This window comes from Balaenoptera physalus (assembly GCF_965194825.1).
Source record: "Balaenoptera physalus genome assembly, chromosome: 17".
NCBI lineage: Eukaryota > Metazoa > Chordata > Mammalia > Artiodactyla > Balaenopteridae > Balaenoptera > Balaenoptera physalus.
The window spans coordinates 51,247,436-51,274,807 of NC_138895.1; the positions used below are offsets into that span (position 1 = coordinate 51,247,436).

The 27,372-nt window shown below is 39.5% G+C and overlaps 1 protein-coding gene and 1 long non-coding RNA gene across 9 annotated transcripts in view; both read right to left on the reverse strand.

Annotated features, from left to right (window-relative positions):
- NCALD (neurocalcin delta) overlaps positions 1 to 27,372 on the reverse strand; it is a 429,327-nt gene that overhangs the window by 347,594 nt on the left and 54,361 nt on the right. Inside the window, exon 1 of one of the 8 annotated variants that reach the window (XM_082434364.1) lies at positions 16,121 to 16,179. The exons of the other annotated variants lie outside the window; for them this stretch is intronic. The gene's annotated coding sequence lies outside the window, so the exon portion shown is untranslated. Of the gene's footprint in view, positions 1 to 16,120; positions 16,180 to 27,372 lie in introns of those variants that run through there. 8 annotated transcript variants of the gene reach the window in all.
- Positions 1 to 27,372, reverse strand: part of LOC309647247 — a 57,900-nt gene that overhangs the window by 19,435 nt on the left and 11,093 nt on the right. The window lies entirely within an intron of this gene.

Below are 27,372 nucleotides of genomic sequence, written 5' to 3' on the forward strand. Positions count from 1 at the left end.
CAGGGGCAGTGAGCCTTTGGGGTTTTTTTGTTTGTTTGTTGTTTTTTGTTTTTAATTTTTATTAGAGTATAGTTGATTTACAATGTTGTGTTACTTTCTGCTGTATAGCAAAGTGAATCAGTTATACATATACATATATCCACTATTTTTTAGATTCTTTTCCCATATAGGCCATTACAGAGTACTGAGTAGAGTTCCCTGTGCTATACAGTAGGTCCTTATTAGTTATCTATTTTATATATAGTAGTGTCTATATGTCAATCCCAATCTCCCGATTTATCCCTCCCCTCCTTTCCCCCCGGTAACCATAAGACTGTTTACTACATCTGTAACTCTATTGCTGTAAATAAGTTCATTTGAACCATATTTTTTAGATTCCACATATATTTGTCCTTCTCTGTCTGACTGGCTTCACTCAGTATGACAATCTCTAGGTCCATCCATGTTGCTGCAAATGGCATTATTTCCTTCTTTTTTATGGCTGAGTAATATTCCACTGTATATATGTACCACATCTTCTTTATCAATTCCACTGTTGATGGACATTTAGGTTGCTTCCATGTCCTGGCTATTGTAAATAGTGCTGCAATGAACATTGGGGTGCATGTATCTTTTCGAATTATGGTTTTCTCTGGGTATGTGCCCAGGAGTGGGATTGCTGGATCACACAGTAACTCTATTTTTAGTTTTTTCAGGCACCTCCATACTGTTCTCCACAGTGGCTATACCAATTTACATTCCCGCTAACAGTGTTCAGATTTTTACCCCCATCACCTGTATCCTTCCTTCCTGACCTCATCTCCAATTTTAAACTCCTCCTGAGCTGTAGGAGTCATCTATTGTGGCACTAATATTATAAACATCACCACTACCCTCCCCCCCCAAAAAAAATCCAGCACATTTCTACCCCACCACATTTCCAAGCAGATAGGGTTGTAGGGTTTTTCTTGGCAGTTTTTAATAATTTTATAAATATATATAATTTTATAACTATACACGAGTCTCAATTATTCAAGAGAAGACAAATAAGTGTTTAGAAAACCCACCCAAATTCTTTGAGCTATTAGTTTCACCTTCTTGTACCCAACATACAGTTGCTAACAAGTAATGAAATGAGTCATTTTTCTTCACACTCCCTTTCCCTTGACCATGAGGACAATAAATACTGAAATGATCAAAATGCAGGCAGCCCGGAGAAGTCCAAAACATGGCAGGTTATGTGTTTGGGAATTATCATGAAGATGTTGAACCAGAAATAATTCTTGCCTCAAGAAGGACAGCTCCCTCCTCACTTACTCTTCCTAAAATATTTTATGTCTTGAGTTCTGGTTTCCTAGGACCTTATTTATTTGCTGTGAAGATCAATTGAAACTTTTGGCCCAAGGTAAGAGAAGGTTTGTACCTCTAATATCACCTTGCAGTTCATCAGAGCTTTGTTCAGTACTTCCAGAATCTTTATTGCGCCCCTACTCTGTGAGTGGCGCAGTGCTGGGCCCAGAGGACACACCACAAACGAGACAGAGTTCCGCCCTTGTGAGGCTTGGGGCATAGCCTGGGAGGCAGCCATTAATTACATAAATAGCCATTTAATTACAAGCGTGAAATAGTTGTAACAGAACACTAGTGAAAACCATTTCCTTTCAAGATGTGTGCTTAGGGAGGAGTGAGAAAATCAGCAGTGAGGCAGGCATATGCCCACAGGTTAGTGTCTGACTGTGAGGCATGTCTGAAAAGGAACCTTCCACTTAATTTTTTCTCATACTCTGAGAAAGCAGCATGAGCATTGCACCCCACGTCATCAGCGCAAAATGCACAAATTTATGTTAAATTAACACACTGGAGGAAAGTCCTGCTCTGACCTCCTCTAAGCTTTACCCCTCTCCATCTGCCCCTGGACACCTACCCCTAAGCTCATTTCTAATAATTCCAGCAGAAACATTAACTGATAACGTGTGTATTGGGTGATCATGGCCTGGCTCTGAATTATTTGCATTTTAAAAGAGGATTCCTGAAGACTGAAAGAAATCTTTCTGATTCTAGAAATTAAAATGATAAAATGATGTTGTCTGCTGAACCCATCAAACCTCCCCCAAACTGCTGTCCAATCCTAATCCACATCAAGAAATGGGTTCACCCCATGAGTTCTCCCTCCCATTGTGCAAACCCTTGATTGTTCCCTTATTTCTATTTCTGCTTATTTCCAGCACACTGGCTTCTGGGGCACCTAAAATGACAAGGAAACACATGAAGCCATTTTAAACAAAAACTGAACCTAAATCTACAGCCAGTGTCAGGATATCAAACTCAGATCAGGTAACACTGAAAAAAAAACACATAATTCAAACATTTAACTCTGCTATGGTTTTTTTCGCATCCTTCAACTGTGTACTTTTAAGTGACACAGAATCATCCTGTTCCACACACACACACACACCAATTGTCCTTATATGACCCTGACATAATTTCCTTTTAACAAGGACTTTCCAGGAAGAGAATCTAGTAAAGTACCAGTAGGAGATACCTTTCTGAAGCACCACGACGGCCTTCTGATACCACAGAACACTAGTATTTTGAACTGTGAAATAATATAAACCAGATTCAAAAAGTTAAACATGAAACTTTCAGGCAGCCTAAGCAGTATCATTTGTTCCTTGGCTTCATTGAGGAATTTGTAGCTCAAGATTTCATTCCAGGTATTGTTACATTAATACAGCTCACAATCCTGCAGCAGGAAGCAGGAGCCCAACGAAAGAGGGAGCAGACATATAGAATAGAGAACTAAACCGAATCACAGCTAGCAAACAGACTTCCCCTTTCATATTATACTGGGGCCTGTTTTTCCTGCCCTTCTATCTTTCCTAGTCTAATAACATTATTTTCCATCTGGCTTCCCAACGCCAGAATCCTTTTCATCACATGCTCACATTTGCTCCACTCTGTTGAATTACAATTTACGTTTCCAGTCCTCCAGTTTTATCACTCTTGTCTACACAATTGGCTTTATCTTCGGTGTTTCAGCCACAGACTCACATGAGAACTAATTTTGTTGTCTACCATGATCCAAAGCCCTAAATGTTTAAAGGAGAGAGAGATGATACTTCCTGCATTCCTGGGCCGGGTCCGCGCTGTTGAGGTTTATCAGGTTCATCACGAGGCTGGACACCCACCAACAGGTGCAGACCAAGAGTGATCAGGGAGATCTCACACCGCAGCTTTAACCCTCCAGAGGCTGCCCGCTGCACCCAGAAAATTCCACTACTTCCACGGCCCACAAGGCCCTGGGTAACCTGTGTTCACCTCCATCTCCAGCCTCACTTCACATCATGCACAACTTCTACCTTCATGTTCAAGCCACTCTGGCCTCCCTTCTACTTCCCTCATAAACTAAGCTGTACCCCACCCAGGGCCTTTGCACTTGGTGTTTTCTCTGCCTAGAATGTTCTTCCCACGGCTCTTCAGAAGGCTAGAGCTACTTGTGTCTTGGATCTTAGCCTAAAACTCATCCTCTAGCCCCCAAAGGGGCTTCTCCCAATACCCAACCTAAAGCCACCTCCCCACCCCAGCCCAGTTACTCTCAATTCTATCACCCTGCTGATTTCCTTCATTCCATGTATTATTTCTGAAATAATCTAGTTTTTTTTCCCCACATATCTGTCTTGATCACTGCTGTATGTCAATGTCTAGTTCATTGTAGCTACTCAATAAATATTTGCATGACAAGATAATTAAGAAATTAAGTTGTTTCTTCTCTTTGTATTTCTCTCTCCCTTGTTCCATGAAAGTAGCCAAGTCAACTTCTCTTAGAAAAATCTTGCTTTTCAAAGTGCAAAGTGAAGCTGTTAGCAAGATATTTCCTTCCTGACATTTTCCCCTAAAGCCTGAGTTCACTGAAGGTATTAGATAAATGCCTTTAAATACAACAAATGGACAAGTGAAAAAAATTAACTGACACTGGCAAAAAGAGATGGGATGTGGCAGAGATAGCTGACCTACCACCAAAGATTCATAGTCCCCTTTCTACAGTGTAGAATGGCTGCTGGGAAGCAACTGCTTCACCGGGGACCACATATCCAGCCCCCACCCCCGGCACCCAAGCAAGGCCACGTGAGCAGTTGCACCAATAGAAAGTGGGAGGAAGTGATTGGGTCCCTGCCTGGCCAAGGGCTTCATCCTCCATATTCTTTTTCTCTTTCCACATACTGGGAAGCAAAGGACTCTGAAGCCCAGGAGGATGGTGAATTCATAAGATGGAAACACCATGGGTCCCTGAGTCAGCACCAAGGAAAAAATAAATATTTATTATGGTAAGCACTGAGGTTCATTGGTTGGTTGCCTCAAGAGTTGCCCACCGTGGCCAGCACAAGTTGGGCATGGCTGGGAGACACAGAGAGGGAAGAACCAGACCACCCCCTGGTAACAATGCCCTGAGGATGTAGTGAGGTATATGTGTGGTACAGCTAAGAAGTCTGGGCCCTATGCCCAGGCCCCGGTTCCACTGTTTGCAATTAGAGGCTTTTTGCCTGTTTTCTAAGTGCTTTAACCATAAGCCTCCTCGATTCTGATGCAACCCTGTAAGGAAAGGGGCCTCAAGAATGGCTAAGATTACACTCTCAGCTCCAAGTCAAATTTAAATTAATTTTTAAAATAAGCATGTAATAGTTCTTACACATCTGTATCTTTTAGACTGAAATTTCTACCTGCTACATTAGTTGAATAAATAAACTGAGAGTAGTAACCCCAGTCACAAAGATCAGAAAGCCAAAACAAACAGAACATTCTTAGCAAAAAAAGAGTATAAAATTAATGAAATTCAATTAATCACTAGTCCCCCAGTGCCACAGCAGGGAGAATTTCCTAACTGGAGCAAGTGTGTCGGGGCAGTGGTGACGTAGGAAGATTCCAGAGCTCACCTCCTCCCATGCACACACTGAGTCTACAGCTACATATGGAACAATTCCCTCTGAAAAAGACCTGAAAACCAGCTGTGCAGCTGCTTCACATATACAAACAAGAAAAGAGTCACATCGAGGCAGGCAGGATAGGCTGAGCCGTGGTACTGCCATAAACCCCACCCCAGGGCAGCGACCCACAATCGGGAGGGAACTCACAAACCCGGAGCGTCCCCCTGAGGAGAGAGGGGTTCATACCCCAACATCAGCACCCCAACATTTAAGACCTGCACTTGAGAGATGAGCCTCCAAAACATCTGGCTTTGAAAAGCAACGGGGCTCACATCCATGAGACCCAAAGCGCTGTAGCGAACTGAGAAACGCCTCTTTAAGGGCACACACTCACTCGCCAGGGTCCAGCTCAGAAGCAGCTGTTTGAGAAGCACCCAGACTTTATGTCAAAGAGTTCATTTGCAAATATTAAAGCACTGGCCTGAGGGGCTGGGGCCAGCTGGGAACCTCTCCGGGGTAAAGCCAGCAGGCACCATGTTTTTTTTTCTCTTTTTCCTTGGAGGGTGTCACCCTTGCACTCTCCCTCTGCCAGGCTCCACAGCACCACTGTCTCCCAGAGGGGAGTTGTCACATACGTCTGGTGTTCTGGTTTTTATGTCCAGTATCTCAGTTTTTACATCTAGTGTCCTGGTTTTTGCAGCTTCCACCCAGGGGACATCCCTTGAACAGCTGGCTCTAGTGACCAGGGAGGCTTTCCTTTCTGGGTCCCATAGGACTAAAACAATCAGAGAGACAGTTCTTGGCAGGCTACCACCCCAGGACACCGCACAGACAGCAGACTGAAACACAACCCCAGTCTCTCTGTGAAACACGCCTATTTGCTTGTCCTGGGCACTTCAGCCTGAGAGTCAGGTTTCAGGTTGGCACACCTGTAGCTGGAGGCTACAGAGGGGCTCTCAGGGAACATAGTCTGGGGGACACCATCTTTTCCCTCTCCCTCTGCCTCACTATAGCTCACCAGGATCTCCCAGAAAGGAGGTTATATGCTCTTCTAGAGCACTGATTTTTGTGACTGTCACCCAGGGGACACCTCCAAATCACCTGGTCTGGTGGCCAACAGTGCTTACCCTTGTGGAACCACAGGACTGTATATATTTGCATACTTTGAAAGCTGCTGCCTGAGGGTCTGGCTTCCAAGCAGGTGCTGATCTAGGTGCTGACTGAGAGCTCAAAGTCATGGTCATAAAGATGTTCATCAACTTGGAAGAAGAATGGATGGAGCAAGGATGCTGCTGTCTTTCAGACCCCTTTATCTGGATTCCTGAACACAATTACAGCGGACCCTTGAACACGGGTTTGGACTGTATGGGTCCACTACATGCAGATGTTTTTTCACTAAATACGAACTACAGTTCTACACAATCCGCAGTTGGTTGAATCCACAGATGTGAACCATGGATTTGGAGGGCCAACTGTAAAGTTTTATGTGGATTTTTGACTGCTTGGAGGGTCGGTGCCCCTAACCCCTGTGTTGTTCAAGTGTCAACTGTATTTAACAAATATTTATTGAGCACCTACTACATACCAGACACTTTTCTACAAGCTTGAGATATATAAGTGTGCAAGGCTAACAAAAATGCTCCCCTGTGGAGCTTAAACTCATGCAGTAGTAAAAATATATATATCACTTATTGTTTTTAGAATAAACTGAGTTGATCTACAGAACTGATAAGATGATAAGACTTTGCTACATCAGTAGTGACTTTCAAATAGTACATAAAAATAATCCACATTATCTTCTAATTGTTAAGTAAAAGCTCCAATTGTCAAACGAAATGTACATTTTTTATTAAATGTACAAACACAAGCCAAACAAAACCCTTAGAAGAAGTAAAAACTAAGAAAAAACAAAGAGAATATAAATTGTTGCTGTTCTTAGACAGGTAAAGGAAAAATAACATATATAAAGGGAAGCACATTCTGAGAGCAACTCTGATGGGGAAAATAGCAACCAAATGAAACATTTTTGTTATAAAATGTCTGCTAAGAAATGCAGTTCTGAGGGAGATGAGACTTCAGTATCAGTTAAGAATGTTAGTGCTTCGTCCCGGGAGAACACACAGCGCGCCTCAGGCTAATGCAACGTCACGCCGGCCTCTGCCGCCGCAGGCTCGCCCCACACTCCGTACCCCTCCCTCCCCCCCGGTCTGAGTGAGCCAGAGCCCCCTAATCAGATGCTACTTTAATCCCATCCAGTCTGAGGGAAGAACAGATGCCCTCAGGCGACCTACATTCAGACACGGGTCCAAATCCAAACCTGAACCACAGGAATTCTGCGAACAAAGAAGAGAAAGGGAAATCTCCTCCAGTAGCCTCCGGAGCAGCGGACTAAATCTCCACAATCAACTTGATGTACCCTGCATCTCTGGAATACCTGAATAGACAACGAATCATCCCAAATTGAGGTGGTGGACTTTGGGAGCAACGATATATATTTTTTTCTCCTTTTTCTCTTTTTGTGAGTGTGTATGTGTATGCTTCTTTGTGTGGTTTTGTCTGTATAGCTTTACTTTTACCATTTGTCCTAGGGTTGTGTCTGTCAGTTGTTTTTTGTTTTGGGGGGTTTTTTTTGGTTTTTTGGGGGGGGTTGTTTATTTTAAGAATTATTTTTTATATTAATAACTTTATTTTATTTTATTTTTCTTTCTTTTTTTTTTCCTCCCTTTTCTTCTGAGCCGTGTGGCTGACAAGGTCTTGGTGCTCCAGCCAGGGGTCAGGGCTGTGCCTCTGAGTTGGGAGAGCCAAGTTCAGGACATTGGTTCACAAGAGACCTCCCAGCTCCACATAATATCAAATGGCGAAAATCTCCCAGAGATCTCCATCTCAACGCCAAGACCCAGCTCCACTCAACAACCATCAAGCTACAGTGCTGGACACCCTATGCCAAACAACTAGCAAGACAGGAACACAACCCCACCCATTAGCAGAGAGGCTGCCTAAAATCATAATAAGGCCACAGACACGCCAAAACACACCACCAGACGTGGACCAGCCCACCAGAAAGACAAGATCCAGCCTCATCCATCAGAACACAGGCACTAGTCCCCTCCACCAGGAAACCTACACAACCCACTGAACCAACTTTAGACACTGGGGACAGACACCAAAAACAACTGGAACTACGAACCTGCAGCCTGCGAAAAGGAGACCCCAAACACAGTAAGTTAAGCAAAATGAGAAGACAGAGAAACACACAGCAGATGAAGGAGCAAGGCAAAAACCCACCTGACCTAACAAATGAATAGGAAATAGGCAGTCTACCTGAAAAAGAATTCAGAATAATGATAGTAAAGATGATCCAAAATCTTGGAAATACAACAGAGAAAATACAAGAAACGTTTAACAAGGACCTAGAAGAACTAAAGAGCAAACAAAAAGTGATGAACAACAAACTAAATGAAACTAAAAATTCTCTGGGAGGAATCAATGGCAGAATAACCGAGGCAGAAGAACAGAAAAGTGACCTGGAAGATAAAATAGTGGAAAAAACTACTGCAGAGCAGAATAAAGAAAAAAAGAATTAAAAGAATTGAGGACAGTCTCAGAGACCTCTGGGACAACATTAAAGGCACCAACATTCGAATAATAGGGGTCCCAGAAAAAGAAGAGAAAAAGAAGGGAACTGAGAAAATATTTGAAGAGATTATAGTTGAAAACTTCCTTAAAATGGGAAAAGAAGTAGTCAATCAAGTCCAGGAAGCACAGAGAGTCCCATACAGGATAAATCCAAGGAGAAACATGCCAAGACACATATTAATCAAACTATCAAAAATTAAATACAAAGAAAAAATATTAAAAGCAGCAAGGGAAAAACAAACAGATAACATACAAGGGAATCCCCGTAAGGTTAACAGCTGATCTTTCAGCAGAAACTCTGCAAGCCAGAAAGGAGTGGCAGGACATATCTAAAGTGATGCAAGGGAAGAACCTACAGCCAACATTACTCTACCCAGCAAGGATCTCATTCAGATTCGATGGAGAAATTAAAGCCTTCACAGACAAGCAAAAGCTAAGACAATGCAGCACCACCAAACCAGCTTTACAACAAATGCTAAAGGAACTCCTCTAGGCAGGAAACACAAGAGAAGGAAAACACCTACAATAACAAAGCCAAAACAATTAAGAAAATGGTAATAGGAACATACATGTTGATAATTACCTTAAATGTAAATGGATTAAATGCTCCCACCAAAAGACACAGACTGGCTGAATGGGTACAAAAAAAAGACCCATAAATATGCTGTCTACAAGAGACCCACTTCAAACCTAGGGACACATACAGACTGAAAGTGAGGGGATGGAATAAGATATTCCATGCAAATGGAAATCAAAAGAAAACTGGAGCAGCAATTCTCATATCAGACAAAACAGACTTTAAAATAAAGACTATTACAAAAGAAAAAGAAGGACACTACATAATGATCAAGGGGTCAATCCAAGAAAAAGATATAACAATTGCAAATATTTATGCACCCAACATAGGAGCACCTCAATACATAAGGCAAATGCTAACAGCATTTCCGCTTTTATAAGGGGAAATCGACAGTAGCACAATCATAGTAGGGGACTTTAACACTCCATTTTCACCAATGGACAAATCATCCAAAATGAAAATAAATAAGGAAACACAAGCTTTAAATGGCACATTAAACAAGATGGACTTAATTGATATTTATCGGACATACCATCCAAAAACAACAAAATACCCTTTCATCTCAAGTGCTCCTGGAACATTCTCCAGGATAGATCATATCTTGGGTTACAAATCAATCCTTGGTAAACTTAAGAAAATTGAAATTGTATCACGTATCTTTTCCAACCACAATGCTCTGAGACTAGATATCAATTACAGGGAAAAAAATCTGTAAAAAATACAAATACATGGAGGCTAAAAAATACACTACTTAACAACCAAGAGAACACTGAAGAAATCAAAGAGGAAATCAAAAAATATCTAGAAACAAATGACAATGAAAACACGGCGACCCAAAACCTATGGGATGAAGCAAAAGCAGTTCTAAGAGGGAAGCTTATAGCAATACAATCCTACCTCAAGAAACAAGAAACATCTCAAATAAACAACCTAACCTTACACCTAAAGCAATTAGAGAAAGAAGAACAAAAGAACCCAAAAGATAGAAGGAAAGAAATCATAAAGATCAGATCAGAAATAAATAAAAAAGAAATGAAGAAAACAATAGCAAAGATAAATAAAACTAAAAGCTGGTTCTTTGAGAAGATAAAAAAAATTGATAAACCATTAGCCAGACTCATCAAGAAAAAAAGGGAGAAGACTCAAATTAATAAAATTAGAAATGAAAAAGGAGAAGTAACAACTGACACTGCAGAAATACAAAGGATCATGAGAGATTACTGCAAGCAACTCTATGCCAATAAAATGGACAACCTGGAAGAAATGGACAAATTCCTAGAAATGCACAACCTTCCGAGACTGAACCAGGAAGAAATAGAAAATATGAACAGACCAATTACAAGCACTGAAATTGAAACTGTGATTAAAAATCTTCCAACAAACAAAAGCCCAGGACAAGATGGCTTCACAGGAGAATTCTATCAAACATTTAGAGAGGAGCTAAAACCTATCCTTCTCAAACGTTTCCAAAATATAGCAGAGGGAGGAACACTCCCAAACTCATTCTACGAGGCCACCATCACCCTGATACCAAAACCAGACAAAGATGTCACAAAAAAAGAAAACTACAGACCAATATCACTGATGAACATAGATGCAAACTCCTGAACAAAATACTAGCAAATAGAATACAACAGCACACTAAAAGGATCATACACCATGATCAACTGGGGTTTATCCCAGTGACGCAAGGATTCTTCAATATATGCAAATCAATCAATGTGATACACCATATTAACAAATTGAAGAATAAAAACCATATGATCATCTCAACAGATGCAGAAAAAGCTTTTGACAAAATTCAACACCCATTTATGATAAAAACCCTCCAGAAAGTAGGCATAGAGGGAACTTACCTCAGTATAATAAAGGCCATATGTGAAAAACCCACAGCCAACATCATTCTCAACAGTGAAAAAGTGAAACCATTTCCACTAAGATCAGGAACAAGACAAGGTTGCCCACTCTCACCACTATTATTTAACATAGTTTTGAAAGTTTTAGCCACAGCAATCAGAGAAGAAAAAGAAATAAAAGGAATCCAAATCGGAACAGAAAAAGTGAAGCTGTCACTGTTTGCAGATGACACGATAATATACATAGAGAATACTAAAGACGCTACCAGAAAACTATTAGAGCTAATCAATGAATTTGGTAAAGTAGCAGGATATAAAATTAATGCACAGAAATCTCTTGCATTCCTATACACCAATGATGAAAAATCTGAAAGAGAAATTAAGGAGACACTCCCATTTACCATTGCAACAAAAAGAATAAAATACCTAGGAATAAACCTACCTAAGGAGACAAAAGACCTGTAGGCAGAAAACTATAAGACACTGATGGGGCTTCCCTGGTGGCGCAGTGGTTAGGAATCCGCCTGCCAATGCAGGGAACACGGGTTCGTGCCCCGGTCCGGGAAGATTCCACATGCCGCGGAGCGGCTAGGCCCGTGAGCCACAACTACTGAGCCTGCGTGTCTGGAGGCTGTGCTCCGCAACGGGAGAGGCCGCGACAGTGAGAGGCCCGCTCACTGCGATGAAGAGTGGCCCCCGCTCGCCGCAACTGGAGAAAGCCCTTGCACAGAAACGAAGACCCAACACAGCCATAAATAAATAAATAAATTTATTTAAAAAAAAAAAAGACACTGATGAAAGAAATTAAAGATGACACAAACAGACGGAGAGATATACCATGTTCTTGGAAAGGAAGAATCAACATTATGAAAATGACTATACTACCCAAAGCAATCTACAGATCAATGCAATCCCTATCAAACTACCAATGGCGTTTTTCACAGAACTAGAACGAAAAAATCTCACAATTTGTATGGAAGCACAAAAGACCCCGAATAACCAAAGCAATCTTGACAAAGAAAAATGGAGCTGGAAGAATCAGGCTCCTGGACTTCAGACTATACTACAAAGCTACAGTAATCAAGACAGTATGGTACTGGCACAAAGACAGAAATATAGATCAATGGAACAGGAGAGAAAGCCCAGAGATAAACCCACGCACATATGGTCACCTTATCTTTGATAAAGGAGGCAAGAATATACAATGGAGAAAAGACAGCCTCTTCAATAAGTGGTTCTGGGAAAACTGGACAGCTACATGTAAAAGAATGAAATTAAAACACTCCCTAACACCATACACAGAAATAAACTCAGAATGGATCAAAGATCTAAATGTAAGGCCAGACACTATCAAACTCTTAGAGGAAAACATAGGCAGAACACTCTATGACATAAATCACAGCAAGATCCTTTTTGACCTACCTCCTAGAGAAATGGAAATAAAAACAAAAATAAACAAATGGGATCTAATGAAACTTAGAAGCTTTTGCACAGCAAAGGAAGCTATAAACAAGATGAAGAGACAACCCTCAGAATGGGAGAAAATATTTGCAAATGAAGCAACTGACAAAGGACTAATATCCAAAATTTACAAGCAGCTCATGCAACTCAATATCAGAAAAATAAACAACCCAATCTAAAAATGGGCAGAAGACCAAAATAGACATTTCTCCAAAGAAGATATACATATTGCCAACAAATACATGAAAGGTTGCTCAACATCACTAATCATCAGAGAAATGCAAATCAAAACTACAATGAGGTATCACCTCACAACAGTCAGAATGGCCATCATCAAAAAATCTACAAACAATAAATTCTGAAGAGGGTGTGGAGAAAAGGGAACCCTCTTGCACTGTTGGTGAGAATGTAAATTGATAAAGCCACTATGGAGAACAGTATGGAGGTTCCTTAAGAAACTAAAAATAGAACTATCATACGACCCAGCAATCCCACTACTGGGCATATACCCTGAGAAAACCATAATTCAAAAAGAGTCATGTACCACAATGTTCATTGCAGCTCTATTTACAATAGCCAGGACATGGAAGCAACCTAAGTGTCCATCGACAGATGAAGGGATAAAGAAGATGTGGCACATATATACAATGGAATATTACTCAGCCATAAAAAGAAACGAAATTGAGTTATTTGTAGTGAGGTGGATGGACCTAGAGTCTGTCATACAGAGTGAAGTAAGGCAGAAAGAGAAAAACAAATACCGTATGCTAACACATATATACGGAATCTAAAAAAAAAAAAAAATGGTTATGAAGAACCTAGGGGCTGGACAGGAATAACGACGCAGACGTGGGGAAGGGTAAGCTGGGACGAAGTGAGAGAGTGGCATGGACATATATACACTACCAAATGTAAAATAGATAGCTAGTGGGAAGCAGCCGCATAGCACAGGGAGATCAACTCAGGGCTTTGTGACCACCTAGAGGGGTGGGATACGGAGGGTGGGAGGGAGACGTAAGAGTGAGGAGATATGAGGATATATGTATATGTATAGCTGATTCACTTTGTTATAAAGCAGAAACTAACACACCATTGTAAAGCAATTATCCTCCAATAAAACAATAATAAATAAAAGAATGTTAGGGCTTCCCTGGTGGCACAGTGGTTAAGAATCCGCCTGCCAATGCAGGGTACACGGGTTCGAGCCCTGGTCCGGGAAGATCCCACATGTCATGGAACAACTAAGCCCGTGTGCCACAACTACTGAGTCTGCACTCTAGAGCCCGTGGGCCACAACTACTGAGCCTGTGTGCTGCAACTACTGAAGCCCACGTGCCTAGAGCCCGTGCTCCGCAACAAGAGAAGACACCACAGTGAGAAGCCCATGCACCGCAACAAAGAGCAGTCCCTGCTCACCGCAACTAGAGAAAGCCCGTGTGCAGCAACAAAGACCCGGGGCAGCCAAAAATAAATAAAAATAAATAAATAAATAAATTTATTTTAAAAAAAGAATGTTAAATGCGAAGACTCTACAACCACACAAAAAGTTCAAGGGAAAATTAACCAACCCCTGTGGAGAAAAGGGAACCCTCTGGAGAAAAGGGAACCCTCCTACACTGTTGTTGGGAATGTAAATTGGTGCAACCACTATGGTAAACAGTGTGGAGGTTCCTTAAGAAACTAAAATAGAGTTACCATATGATCCAGCAATCCGACTCCTCGGCATATAACCAGAAAAGATGAAAACTCTAATTCAAAAAGATACATGCACCACAGTGTTCACAGCAGCAATATGTACAATAGCCAAGACATGGGAGCAACCTAAGCGTCCACTGACAGATGAATGGGTAAAGAAGGTGTACTCTGTGTGTGTGTGTGTGTTTGTGTATATATATACAATGTGTGTGTATATATACACAAGGAATATTACTCAGCCTTAAAAAAAGAATGAAATAATGCCATTTGCAGCAACATGGATGGACCTAGAGGTTATCATACTAAGTGAAGTAAGTCAGACAGGGAAAGACAAATATCATGTGATATCACTTATATGTGGAGTCTTAAAAAAAGATGCAAATGAACTTATTTACAAAACAGAAATCAACTCACAGACATACAAAGCAAATTTATGGTTACCAAAGAGGAAAGAGAGGGAGAGATAAATTAGGAGTTTGGGATTAACAGATATACACTACTATATATAAAAGAGATAAACAACAAGGAACGACTGTATAGCACAGGGAACTATATTCAATATGTTGTAACAACCTATAATGGAAAAGAACTGAATCACTTTGCTGTACACCAAAAACTAACACATTGTAAATCAACTATACTTCAATGAAATAAATAAATAATTAAAAAATAATAAACCACTCTTTCCAGTAGTTTTCTCCATGGTAGGTTTGACTTTGTGCACAGGCATTTTAAACTAGAGTTTGTCCTAACTCTCTACTCCTTGATAAGATCCCTAGGGGTGGGAGTTATAGCTGATCTGATTGCTAGAACCAAGTTTATCTCATTTGCTCAGATAGTACAGTGTTCCATGTATTTTGCAGAACTTAATGAAATTCTAACCAACACATTAGGAATAAGTTACTAACATAATATGTGTCTGTGTGATATGAAATTACAGCAGGAAACACACAAGGCCACAAATATGAACTGTTTAAGTAAGATTAGCTACTTCTGCATATTAATGTTAAAAAACGTTGCAACTTCTTATCCATTCATTTTGTCATGTCACTTGCTGACAGAATAAGCAATAGTAGTCACCAAACTTAATTCCATTAAGTAAGTTAACTTCTTTCTTTAACATGTGGAAAATATCATTCTTTGGTTCAGGCTGGGAAACAGAGAGTCCAATTCATGAAATCAACGTTCTAAGGAAGCCTAGTTTGGGATTCACTGCTGTGAAAAATCTCCTAGCAATTCATCCATCACATCCATTCTATGAGTGTCCAACAAAGCTTTCTGAATGCTGTGGAAGCCAGCAGGTGGTCAGAGTATGCTACATTACATTTGCCTGGATCCCCAGAGGGAACTCTAAAATAAAAAAGATAGGCCCTGGGGCTTCCCTGGTGGCGCAGTGGTTAAGAATCCGCCTGCCAATGCACCTGTAGGTGGGCAGCTACCTAATGCCTCCCCAGGCCACACAGGAAGCCTACTCTGCAACCAGTGGCCCACAGCCTCCACACTAGGCTTCACAGCCAACCAGGCCAGGGGCCAGCCCTGTCTACCAGTGAGCCAAAGTAGTCAGCCCCTCCACAACAGGAGGTTACACACAGCCCATAAGGGGGGCACCCTCAGAGCATACAGCTCCAGTGACAAGAGGGGAGTGTGCTGCTGGGCCCCACAGGACGTCCCCTACATAAGTCCACTTCTCCAATATCGGGAAACACAACCGACCTGCCTGATACCTAGAAATAAACACAAAGAACTGGGCAAAATCAGGAGACAAAGGAATATGTTCCAAACAAAGAAACAAGACAAAACCTCAGAAAAGGAACTAAATGAAATGGAAATAAGCCATTTACCTAATAAATAGTTCAAGGTAATGATTTTAAAGATGCTCACTGAACTTAGGAGAAGAATGGATGAACACAACAAGAATTTCAACAAAAAGTTAAAAAATATAAAGAAGAACCAAACAGAAGCTTAAGAATACAATGACTGAAATTTAAAAATACCTTAGAAGGAGTCAACAGTAGATTAGATGATACAGAAGAATGGATCAGTGATCTGGAAAACAGAGTAGTGGAAATCACTCAAGCTGAACGGAGAAAAGAAAAAACAATTTTTAAAAATGGGGATAGTTTAAGAGACCTCTGGAACAATATCACACATACTAAAATTCACATTATAGAGGTCCCAGAAGGAAAAGAGAGAAAGGGGCAGAAGAAATAATAGCTGAAAACTTCTCTAACTTGGGAGATGAAACAGACATCTAGGTCCAGGAAACACAGACAGTCCCAAACAAGATGAACCCAAAGAGGTCCACACCAAGACACATTAAATTAAAATGTCAAAAATTAAAGAATCTTAAAAGCAGCAAGAGGAAACCAGCTACTTACATACAAGGGAACTCCCATAGACTATCAGCTGACTTTTCAGCAGGAACTTTGCAAGCCAGAAGAGAGTACACAACATATTCAAAGTAATAAAAGGGAAAAAAAACTACAACCAAGAGTACTTTAGCCAGCAAGGTTATCTTTAGCTTTGAGGAAGAGATAAAGAGTTTTAGAGACAAACAATGCTAAAAGAGTTCAGCGTTACTAAACTGGCTTTACAAGAAATGTTAAAGGGACTTCTCAAAGTGGAAAAGAAAAGGCTACAACTAGAAATATGAAAATTATGAAAGGAAAATCTCACTGGTAAAGGCAAACATACAATAAAGGTAATATAATCAATCACTTATAAAGCAAGTAGTAAGGTTAAAAGACAAAAGTAGTAAAATGATCTATATCTGCAATAAGTAGCAAAGGGATACACAAAACAAAAAGATGTAAAATATGATGCCACAACATTAAATGCGGGGCTAGAGGAGTAAAATGTAGGGCTGTTAGAATGCATTCAAACTTAAGAGATCATCAGCTTAAAATAATCACTGATATATAAGTTGTTATATATGAACCTCATGGTAACCACAAACCAAAAATCTAAAATAGATACACACCCACACAAACGAGAAAGGAATCTAAACATACTACTAAAGGTAGTCATTGAATCGCAAGAGAAGAGAGCAAAAGGAGAAGAAACAAAAAAGAACTATAAAAACAATCAGAAAACAATTAACAAAATGGCAGTAAGTATGTTTTTATGTATCAATAAACACGCAGAGTGGCTGAATTAATTTTTTAAAAGCCCCATATATATGCTGCCTACAAGAGACACACTTCAGATCTAAAGACATACACAGACCGAATGTGAGGGGATGGAAAAAGGTATTCTATGCAAATATAAACAAAAAAACCCCAAAAAGATTAGTGAGAATGTGGAGAAAAGGGAACCCTCATGCACTCTGGTGGGACTGTAAATTGGTGCAGCCTTTATGGAAAACAGTACGGAGGTTCCCCCCCCCAAATTAAAAATAGTACTGTCATATGGTTCAGCAATTTCTCTTCTGGGTATTTACCCAACAAAAACAAAAAAACTAATTCAAAAAGATATATGCACCCCAATGTTCACTGCAACATTATTTACAGTAATGAAGAGATGTAAGCAACCTAAGTGTCTGCTGATATATGAATGGATAAAGAAGATGCATGTACATATGCACAGTGGAATATTACTCAGCCATAAAAAGAATGAAATCTTGCTATTTGCAACATGGATACTCCTAGAGAGTATTATACTAAGTGAAATAAGTCAGACAAAGCAAAATACCATGTGATCTCACTTATATGTAAAATCTAAAAAACAAAATAAGCAAGCAAACAAAGCAAAATGAAAACAGACTCATAGATACAGAGAATAAATGGGTATTTATTCGCCAGAGGCAAGGGTGTGAAAGGGGGCAAAATCTGTGAAGGGGATTAAGAGGTACAAACCTCCAGTTATAAAATGAGTAAGCCATGGGGATATAATATACAGCATAAGAAATATTGTCAAGGGCTTCCCTGGTAGCGCAGTGGTTGAGAATCTGCCTGCCAATGCAGGGGACATGGGTTCGAGTCCTGGTCTGGGAAGATCCCACATGCCGCGGAGCAATTGGGCCCGTGAGCCACAATTACTGAGCCTGCGCGTCTGGAGCCTGTGCTCCGCAACTAGAGAGGCCGCGATAGTGAGAGGCCCGCGCACCGCGATGAAGAGTGACCCCCACTTGCCACAACTAGAAGAAAGCCCTCGCACAGAAACAAAGACCCAACACAGCCATAAATAAATTAATTAATAAAAAATATATATATATTGTCAATAATATTGTAATAACTTTGTATAGTGATAGATGGTTACTAGACTTATCCTGGTGATCATTTCATAATGTATGCAAATGTCAAATCACTATGTAGTACAGTGAAACTAACATAATATTGTCTGTCAACTACATTTCAATTAAAGAAATAAATAAACAAATGTCATAAAAATACTTATAGAATACTGTTTTAATGTCAGTATGTAAATGCTTAAGAGAACCAAATATATAAAATGTTGAAAAATTCAACTATTTGGAAAAAAAAATCACCCTGCATTTATATTATTAAATCCAAATTTACAAGGGTATGCATTCTTTCATTTTTCTCTTTTCTATTATTTCTACCACTCTCATTTTTTTCAAGGTGATCCATATGTATTTAACACCAATAACACAGTTTATTCATATGCTAGCTCTTAATCGACGTGTGAGCCTAATCTAATAGTAAAATGTCAACCAATATGGAAGAAGACCTGTGGCCTCAATTCAAAACTGCCTTAAATATTTTATCGACATACTGCTTAAACTTCTAACAGCATCTCTGCTGCTTACAAAGAAACAAAGAAACCATGGAATTACCTCCTTAGAAACAAACTCATCATGCAATGGAAGAAACATCTTTTTCCAGCCACATGGACAACAGAATCTATGAAAGAAATGGCTACTTGCAATCAAAATGCAAAAATGGGTATCAAAGTCCTATCAGTGCTTTTCCTCCTGGGAGTCATCGCAGCTCCCAGGCTGCCACTTCACAGTCCCATGAATCTTCAGAATGGGCAAGAGCTGCTGCATACTGGGAAAAGACCACCACCCACTCACATGAGCCCTCATCCTCACTCTGTAACACAATCTCACTCACAAAATCCAAGTGCATACTAGAAATCTAAAAATAACATTACTCCTGGAATTTAAAAGCTCAAAACTGAAAATTTCCCAGGCTTCACTCCAGTAATACTAAAAATGCAGATTTTTTTTTCCTACACCAACAGAAGCTTGGGGAATTGGGACTGAAGGCAATGAAGTCCAGGAATCCATCTGCTCCGTGATATCCTGGGGAGAAGCAGTCACTGCTTTTTCAGAAGTCTCAAAATGCTTAGCAAGAGTCGTATAGAACATAAATAACACGAACATACCATCAGAGAAGCATCCTGGAACTGGGAACCACAAACCAGGCAGAATGACCTGGAGAATATTCAAAGTACCTGTAGCAACCCTTACAAATCTAGATGTACCAACTCACAAAAGTGGGTTTTAACCAGCATCCTTTTTGTTGGTGGTGGTTTACTGATCATGTAGAATAGTAAATTACAGCTTTAATTTCATTGTTTTCCCCATCATCATTTAAATAGTCAACCAAAATTCTCTTAATATCTCCCATGTTTAACATACTATGGCTTTGCCTCAAGAATCAGGTCTCAAGTAGCTCACAATCTGGTGGGGGAAGAAAGAAGTGTACAAGAATTTTGCAATATGGCAAGAAAATTTTAAAAATAAAAGGCATAAATATTAGAAAGGAAGAAGGAAAACTTCTTTCTTAGCAGGTGACATAATTATGTGCCTTGAAAATCCAAAGGAACGTATCTACAAACAACTATAACAACTAGTATGTGAATTAAGGAAGAAACAAGATACAAAATTAGTATACAAAAGCCAGTTGCATTTCTATATACTAGAAATCAACAATCAGAAAATAAAATTTAAAAAGTAATACCATTTACAATGGCATAAAAAATCAGATACGTGGGAATAAACTTAACAAAAGATGTGCAAGAACCCTACACTGAAAATATTACTGCTGATGAAAGAAGACCTAAGCAAGCAGATTGTTAAGATATCAATTCCCAAATTGACCTATAGGTTCAACAGAGTTCCAATCAAAATCCCAGCAGGCAATTTTTTTTCAGAAACTGACACGCTTATTCTGAAATTTATATTGGAATTCAAAGGATCCCAAATAGCCAAGACAATTTTGAAAAACAAAAACAAAGTTGGAGGCCTTAAACTTCCAGACTTTAAGATATACTATAAAACTATAGTAATTAAGACAATGAGCAAAAACTTGAACAGGCACTTTACAAGAGATGATATACAAATAGACAATAAGTATATGAAAATGTGCTCAACATCATTATTGATGATAGAACTAAAACCACATGCTTCATTAAAATCACAGTGAGATACCACTACACATACAATACTATGGAAAAGATGTATACCACCATCAAATGATGGTGAGGGTATAGATCAACTCTCATATATTTCTGGTAAAAATGTAAAATCAAATAACCCCTTTGGAAAACTATTTGGTGGTTTTTTGTAATGTTAAACATACACCTACCCTATAATCTAGCAATCCCTTTCTAGGTATATGTGCATGAGAAAGAAGAATTTGTTCAAGAATATTTATAGTATCTTTATTTATAATTGTGAAAAACTGGAAACAACACAAGTTCACCAACAGGGGAATGTATAAACAAATTGTTATAGAATGGAATTCTACACAGCAATAAAAAAAAAAAAAGGAACAAACAATTGATGGACACAATAGCGTGGATGAAATTCAAAAGCATTATCTTGAGCAAAAGTAGCCAGACAAAAAAGGGTACATATTGTATGATGCCACTAATTTGAAGTTCAAGGACATGAAAACTAATCTACGATGACAGAAATCAGAACACTCATTACCTTTGGTAGCTGGCAGCAGTTATTAACTGGGAAAGACCATAAGGGAACTTACTGAGGTGATGAAAATGTTCTGTCTTGATCTGAGTGGTAGTTGCACAAGAATATGCATTTGTAAAAATTCACTAAGTTGTACAATTAAGATTTTTTCATTTACTATACATAAATGATATCTCAACATGAAAGAAAATATAGAAATAACCAGATGGTAGGAGGATAAAATGTTCCAGAAAAGATGTGCATGTAAATGGGTATTGGATGGTGAAATTTCTATCTGAGGTGGTAGTGAAGAATGGGGGTGGGGGCATTACATTTAAAATGACTCTTGAAAGAGGGAAAAGACTTGAATCTAAAGAAATGTAGAGTGAAGGTGAGAGAAGGAAGAGAATGGGATTAGTGCTCTTCTAAAAGAGACCTGAGAGAGCTAGCTTGCCCCTTCCACCACGTGAGGACACGGTGAGAAGGTACCATCTATGAGAAAGCAAGCCCTCATCAGACACTGAATCTGCTGGTGCCATGATCTTGGACTTCCAGCCTCCAGAACTGTGAGAAGTGGACGTTTGCTGTTTATGAGCCATCCAGTTTATAGTATTTTTGTTATAGCAGCCCAAACACACTAAGACACACATTAAGTGAGAATCGGAACTGAGGTAGATATGACAGGAACAGAGAAGATGTGAAGAATATTACAGAGCCAGAGTGTACCTGATTTGCCAAGTCATAAAACACAAAAACTGGAGCTCAGGAGAAAGGTCAGAGCTAAAGATGGTTAAGAGAGTGAGTCATTCTTAGAGAGGTGACGTGTACAGCTGGTTAATAAATATTTGTTGGGTGGATGGACAGACATAGAGGATGGACAGATAGGAGATTGAATCAGATTGTCAAAAGAAATATACCAGGCTTAACCGTATAAAACTGCTGGTATCTAACCATTTTCAACCTTCTAAAAATTGCAGTTTCATATAGTTCGGTCTAACAGAGAAAGAAAAGATAGAGGTCAAGAGTATTTCTTAAGAAGAGGAGGAAAAGCCAGAGAAAAGAGCAGACAGGGGAAAATGCAAAATAATAATGATAATAGCAATAACAAATGTATTGCCTTAATTTAAAATTTTCTAAGTAAAAACTCTTGCCTAAGGGTATGAACTGACAATTTACAGAAGATACACAAAGACAAAATTCATATAAGAAATATTCAGCATCACAATAACCAGAGAAATAAGCATTAAAACCATGGGATACCATGCCAAAGATTTTTTTTTTTAATAACAGTATATGTTTCTGGCAAGGGTTTAGGAAAACATTCTCACACATTTCTTTAAAAAATATAAATTAACATACAGACTTTCTAGAGAGCTACTTATCTGTATGTAAAAATTCTTTAAATTTTGCACATTTAATTTATTATGAATTTATTTTGTGTATAAATGTGTTATGTGTATAGTAAAAAATATGCATACATAGATATATGTAGAAAGATGTTTACCACAACCTAATTTATAATATAAAACATATTAAAGTAACCTAAAGGTCCAATAATAGGGAATTTTAGAATATTATACAGTTATTTTTTTAAAGCCACCCTTTTATAAGATTATTTAATAATATAGGAGAAAGTTCACTATATAGCTAATCTCCAAAATAACACTTTGAAGTTGTCCCCTTTTTGCAGATGAGGAAATATAAATATATAAATACACATATATATTCAATAAAAAGAACATCTGAAAGAAAATACACCAAAATCCCTACAGAGTAGTATTATGGTAAATTTTTTTAATTTTTAATTTTCTTTTTTTGTTTTTAACAACAGCATGGATTACCTAATTTTCAAACAAACTAAACATTATTTATTTTGAAAAAAACTATTGCCCTCAGATTGTCAGGTAGCATACAAAACGGTCCAAAGGCGCACAGATGGGTTTACCACAAAGCTTCTTCAGCTTTAAGCTTCAGGACCGCTTCTGGGGGCAAATGGGCCTTCCCAATACTCTAGGTGGGTCCTAACAGTGTGCCTACATGGTCATTTGTTTCTTTGTTTAATTTTGCACAAATAAGCTATTTTAAGAGCAACTGGTCAAAACAGTTGTCTCGACCACAATCTCTCCTCCATCAGACTTTGTCTCAGTTTAGGTGGCATCGGAATTGCCCTGGGCATTTTGGGTCTGGATAAAAGGAAGTTGAGTTGGGATATATTTAGTTTGGGGCTTCACAGGACATATTAATAAGGTTTATGATCATTTCCAGGTATAGTTAAGTTATTGCTGGCTGTCCCAGGGTAGATACGGTTTTCAGGAATATTCCCACCACCCACGGCGCTGACTCACCCATTGTCATTTGATGAAGGTGCAAGGCCAGAAGATGTGAACATGTCTTAGGACCTTAGGCACTTCAGGGTGCCCAGTACTAGAAGTATGTAGGCTGGAGGAGAAACAAGTTTTGAAACATACAGAGCCAGAAGCTAGTCTACAGAAAAAAATCTTCCAATCACCAGAGGTGTAACAGAAGTTTCAGCTCGCATTGACATCTACAGTCATTTTTCAGGACTCCATGGGACTATAGAGGTACTAAGGCAGAGGATAAGCTAGCAGACAGATCTGGTGAAGGAAATGGCACCAGAAGCAAAGCCTAGCGTCCACAGGTTGCTTCTCTAGTGTTGATCCAAGCATCTGGACAAATTCCTGTTCTAATCTGTGAAGTTCTCCCTGTCTTTAACTTTTACCTCAGAAGTTCCTGACCTTGGTATAACAACTCATTCTGAACCCCTAAGAGTCTGACCTGACTTCCTGTTTGTCACATTTACTTCCTTTGGTATCTTAATCCTTGTGCCCCAAAGCCAGACTGGTTACCTGTATCCTTCTCCTCACTGGTCTCTGGGTTTCAGGAATTAGGCTCCATGGTCTTCAACCCTGACTGAACTTGTATCAGCAACTTTCATGTCAGTTCCACAGGAAATCCTCAACCTCTTGCTGTGGGCATACTGCCTTACACACAATATTTATGAGTTATGGGCATACAGATTTATACACACCTCTTTCTACAAAGGACTTGAAGAAGCTATAAAATATATGCATAAACTAGAATTTTTCTTAATCAATTATGGGCATTTCAGTTGTGGTTACATTCAGCTATGAATCTTTGATTACTGCTACTCCACATTCCTTATGTATAGCTTTCTTCCACTGCTCGTAAGATGGCTGCTGTATCTCTCAACATCATAGCTGCATTCCAGGCAAAAGGAAAGAGGAAAGTGAAGACACAGCACCACAGGCTTCTACTTAACATCTCTTTGCTCAGAACTGAGTCCCACGGCTACCTTTAAGGGTACGGAATTGAGTTTTTAACAGGGTCCACTGCTGCCCTGTATAAAATCAAGGTTCTGTAAGAAAGAAGGGTGACACAGAGCAAGTAGCCAACTAACAGCAAGTGCCACACCAAGGAAAGTACAAACCATGTAGATGTTACCAAAGTCTGTGTGGTTCAAAAAATTTGTCCTTATGTGTCTGTGAGTATTTATATAATATTATATGCTTCTATGATTATGTCAATCTGCTAAAAATTAACACTCAATAACCCAGATAAGTACTTACAGAACATCTTAGAGTTCCCCTTTTCTCCTTTGTACTTCTCCCTTCTGAAAATTTCCCCTCCTTATTTAAATCAATAATAGAATCTTAATGATAAACTTGAGAAGTTTGACAATGTGTATCAAGACTCACGTAATATTCCTACATTTTAACTCATAATTAGGGTTGTCAGGTTTAGCAAATAAAAATGCTGGATACCCAGTTAAATTTGAAATTTAAATAAAAATGAATACTTGTTTAGTATAAGTATGTACCAAATATTACATGGGACATACTTGTACTAAAAAACTACTCATAGTCTACTTGAAATTCAAATTTAACTGGCATCCTGTGTTTTATGTGGCAACCCTACCCATATTACTGCTCCTGGGACTTTATCCTACGGAAAGAACGCAAAAGTAAGGAAAAGAGCCCTGCAGTGACATAATAGTGAAAAACTGAAAACTAAGTAAATGCCCTCAAAGAAGAGAACAGTAAATAAACTCTGGTCATTCTAATCTATGGAATAGTACACAGGAAAAAAAAAACCATTAAATTATTTTTAAAATTATAGAACCGTACGCAAGTTTTGTGTATGCTATAATTAAAACACTAAAAATACATACAAATAGCAGAAAGACCAAAAAGAAATAAGGAAAGAAAAAAAGTTGTGTTTATTAGGAAAGATTTGAGATTTTCTCTCCTTCTCAACTTATGAAATATCATGATAATCTTTGTAAAATATCCTGCTAAGAGAACACTGCTGAGTTATGGTTAGTAACCAAGTTGAGCTGATCACAGAGGTGTGCAGATGAGGGAAATCAATGTCATCCCCAGGAAGGTGCTGAACCACCTGGCTTCTAGAGCCTGGCTTTGCTGGTTCTAACAGAATGCCTCCCTGAAAATGAGACCGAGGGGCTGGGCGCAGAGAAACGGAATAAGATTTTAGCAGCCACGTAGCACTTGCCACATTTCAAAGGTATTAAATTCAACAATCTGAGTGAGAAAGGTCAATTCTATTATCATAGTTGATATGTAGAAATAGAAGCTCAAAATTTGCCAGGGAGGATACATCCTCTCACAGCAAGAAGAATCGAGGGAACTATCACAAATAATACCTGTGTTCATCTAAGAGGTTCTGAATTGATTGAGTTCTCTCTGACTGTTTCTCTAAGCATGGACCTCTAATGCTGCTGATCAGGAACTGTTCATTCCTTCCTTTTTCAAGGATGCACGCCTTAAGCTGTTTTTCTAATGGCGATGGTGGATTTGTACAATCACCTACACTTTTCACCCTGCTGTGCCTGTGGCCCAATTATGCCTCAAATCTGCACAGCAAACCTGCTGGCCAGGAATGGAGTGAAGCAATGTTAAACCAGCTCCCCCAAACACCCGCTTCCCTTAGAGGACCCCTCTGAAACCGAGTCTCTTAATCACCATCTACTCACAGCATTCCCAAACCTAAGTCGTGCTCCCTTCTCTATCTCTCTCCTAAGGGGAACTTGGGATGCCTTAGCACTCTCTGAGTGAAAGATTTATTCCGACAGAACCTGTATGAGGTTGAGAGGATCATTTCACAACTGCCTGGAGAAGTGCTGACTATGATGGTGGCCCCATCCTATGGTTCCTCCATGGGGCACAAGATACTTGATACTTGGGGTTATTGACACTGGATTGTATCCATGGATGTGGACGTGGAAAGGAATTTTAAGGCTGGACCAAGAAAGGAGAAAAGGCAAAAAGGTGAGAAGAAATCCAGACACTGGTGGTACCAAGGGCCTCTAAGATCCTTTGGAAAGTAAAAAATAGAACTAGTAAAAAGTCTGTAAAAGTGAGATAAATTAAAAGAAAGCTATGATGTGAGAGAGAGAGAGAGAGAGAAGTAATATCCTTAAGACTCTGTCAACAAAATTTCAATTATATTTTAGGCAGGTTTTAGACTCTCCAACCCGTCCTTTTTCCTTCTCAGGATATCTGATCCTGCCCACAAAACTCAGTGGACCTCAGCAGGCTTCATACCCCATTCATTTGGGCCACTACTGACTGGACCAGGGGTACTTAACAAACTTGAAGGAGACCTGCACCTTGGTGGACTAGTTATCAATTGAATTCAGTGTCTCTGGAATTTGACTTCCTCCTCAGTCTTTGCTGGCTCCCCTCCTCTTCCTCACCTCTAGATGGTTGGAGTGCCCCAGGGATTAGTCCTGGGCCTCCTTCTCTGCGCTATAAACACAGTCTCTCTAGGTGATCTTCATTAGGCCCCTGTTTAGAAGTAGCTCCCAAATTCCTGAGCTCTCCCATGCTCCAGATTTAAATATCCAAGTAGCTCCTTGACATCTCCACTTGGATGTCTAGGAGACAACTCAAAACTCAACATGTCCAAAACATAAATTTAATTTCTCCCCTCAGTCCTGTTCCTTTCCCAGTCTTCCCATGTCAGCCAATGTCAACTCCATTGCAGCTAACTCCTCTAGAAAAAAAAGTAGTCATCAACCTTGATTTATTTCCATCTCAACACCCCACATCCACCTCACCTACAATCCTGGAATATCCCTAAATGGCCACTTCTCACCAGCTCCACTGCCTCCACCCTGATCCAGCCACCATCACCTCTTGCAGGGATGACTGTAATAGTCTCCTACCTGGTCTCCTTGCATCCACTCTTGCTCCTTTACATTTTATTTTCATATAGCCACCAGAGTGATCTTTTCAAAATGTGAATCAGATCATATAACTCTCCAACTTAAGATCCTTCCGGTGGCTTTCCATTTCACCTAGAAAAAGT